Raw genomic sequence first — 2,886 nt, forward strand, 5'->3', positions numbered from 1 at the left:
GGAGAGAGAGAGAGAGAGAGGAGAGACAGCCAGGGGAGAGAGAGAGGAGAGGCAGCCAGGGGAGAGAGAGAGAGAGAGGAGAGACAGCCAGGAGAGAGGGAGGAGAGACAGCCAGGCGAGAGAGAGGAGAGACAGACAGGGGAGATAGGGAGGGAGGAGGGATAGCCAGGAGAGAGAGGGAGGAGAGATAGCCAGGAGAGAGAGGGAGGAGAGACAGCCACGAGAGAGAGGGAGGAGAGACAGCCAGGAGAGAGAGAGAGGAGAGACAGCCAGGAGAGAGAGGGAGGAGAGGCAGCCAGGAGAGAGTGAGGAGAGACAGCCAGGAGAGAGAGGGAGAGGAGACACAGTCAGGGGAGAGAGAGGAGAGACAGCCAGGAGAGAGAGAGAGAGAGGAGAGACAGCCAGGAGAGAGAGGGGTGATATATAGCCAGGAGAGAGAGGGAGGGATGATACATAGCCAGAAGAGAGGAGAGAGACAGCCGGGGAGAGAGAGAGGAGAGACAGCCGGGAGAGAGAGAGGAGAGACAGCCAGGAGAGAGAGAGAGAGGGGAGAGACAGCCAGGAGAGAGGGAGGAGAGACAGCCAGGAGAGAGAGGAGAGACAGCCAGGAGAGAGAGAGAGGAGAGACAGCCAGGAGAGAGAGAGAGGAGAGACAGCCAGGAGAGAGAGAGAGGAGAGACAGCCAGGAGAGGCAGCCAGGAGAGAGAGGACAGGAGAGACAGCCAGGAAAGATGAATTAGAGTGGAGACTGCAAGCTCGGCCTTCTCCCCCAACATCAGTACCTGACCTCACAAATGGTCCAACATTCCCATAGACACACTCCTAAACCTTGTGGGCGCCTTCCCATAAGAGGCGGAGCTGTTATAGCGGCAAAGGGCGGAGCCAACCCAATACTGAACCCTACGGACTAAGACTGGGATGCTATTAAAGTTCATGTGCGTGTAAAGGCCGGCGTCCCAATACTTTTGGCAATATACAGGTGAAACTCGAATAATTAGAATATCGTGCAAAAGTAATTGCAGTAAGTGCTGCAAAAGAGGCCCAAACCAAGTACTGAGTACATATGCATGCTTGTACTTTTTTGAGGTTGTGGATTTGGGGTTCTTGGGGTTTTCATGAGCTGTAAGCCATAATCATCACAATGATGACAAATCACGGCTTGAATTATCTTGCTCTGCATGTAATGAGTCTATCTCATATATTAGTTTCACCTTTTAAGTTGCATTAGTGAAATAAATGAACTTTGCACGATATTCTAATTATTCGAGTTTCACCTGTAGTGTATGTTGTGTTCCCATCCACAAACTGCACCCAATTCATGTGTACAAAATATTTCTTTCTTTTCTAGTTGTTTGTTAGGAGCAGATCATACAGTACATAGAACTCTACAGGAAGCTTCCATCACTTAGAACAGTATACACATGGTTAATTATGATAACCATTGCTCCCAGCCCCCCAGCCCCATCCCTAAAGGTGACCATACACCTTACAACCATCGCATTACTTTTGTCTTGCGATGGTTATAAGGTCATTTATTGCCCGTTCCGCAGTTGTTGAACGAGCACGCCACTAACCCGCTCGCAATCGTACGAGTCTCGGCGGGTTTTCTAGCATGCTCCTTCGACAAAAGACGTGCGACCGTAAAGTAGAAACGGTCGCACGCCTTCTATACACCTTGCGATTATCGTACGATAATCGCAAGGTGTATGGGCACCTTAACATTACACACAATGGGAAAATGTAAGAATATCCAGCAAGTAAAAAGGTGAGCAGAAATGTTTATTGTTTAATAAGTTGTGTCATGTGCTCAGGAACATGTAACATATAAATTAGGATTTAATTCCAATGTGGTACAATGCTCCTGTAAGACACAGAGACCAATCCAATGACTGTTTTAAATCAAACAGTTGGGAATTGGAATTAAACTTTGCCCCAGGAATATTGATGAACTGTGTGACGGAGCTAGAAGAAAGGGATGGCAGGGGGGACAGCCTGGGGACATGGAACACAGCTCCTTGCTGGTGCTGTCACCCTTTGTCAGGGACACTCAGTACTCTCCGGGTGTGATATTACCTGACAGGTCTGCGGCCCTTCTCATCCTCAGCAGATGAGGAAAACACAGCTCAGGATGGGACACGTTTCTTCAGCGAGCCAGTGGAGGAGGGGGGAGGAGCAGACCTGAGGACGTTCACCGGCTACACTGTCACCTCTTTAACCCTTCACTGCAGAGCTCTCCTGCTCAAGGGGAAGCTGCATTCAACACCTCTGCAGTAATGCCCACTCAGTCCGGCGCCCAGGGAGGGACAAGTGCCCCACCCCCCGCTACCCACTGGCTGCACTTGTTCTTTCCGCCGCTCGGGGGGAAAGGGACAGCTGTTTTAGACCCCTGTAACCTATGGGGCCCAAAACAGTTGCCCCTTTTACCTTGCGATAAAGATAGCCCTGAAGCCGCCGTTAGTCTGCTGCAGCTGCCCTGCTTCCATACCTCATGCCGCAGGTCTGGCTGAGCTCGGCTCTCTTCTCCTGCTCTCGGTGGTGCTGCTGCTGCTGCTGGGACTGCTCTGCAATAAAACCAGGCTGGCGTGCGACGGAGCGCAGTCCCAGCATGAATATGTTAGGTGTGGAGACCTGGCGGGGGAGGGCTCTGAACCCCCAGGAGAAGGTTCCCTTTTCCAGTGCTGCTGAGCCCTGCTGTAGTGTAGGCGAGTTAGGCGGCCGCTAGGCCCCTGTGAACGAGAGGCCTTAGGCGACAGCCTAACTTGCCTAATTAGAGTGCTGCCTCTGCAGCCTCCTCCCTGCAAAGACGTGAACAGGTGAGGGGCCTGGGGGGGAAGTGGTTGAGTGTATTATAATTTTGTGTGGGGGGGTTAATAAGGGGGGAGTGTA

The sequence above is a fragment of the Nanorana parkeri genome, unplaced genomic scaffold (assembly GCF_000935625.1).
Source record: "Nanorana parkeri isolate BGI_ZX_2015 unplaced genomic scaffold, ASM93562v1 scaffold213, whole genome shotgun sequence".
NCBI classification, from domain to species: Eukaryota; Metazoa; Chordata; class Amphibia; order Anura; family Dicroglossidae; genus Nanorana; species Nanorana parkeri.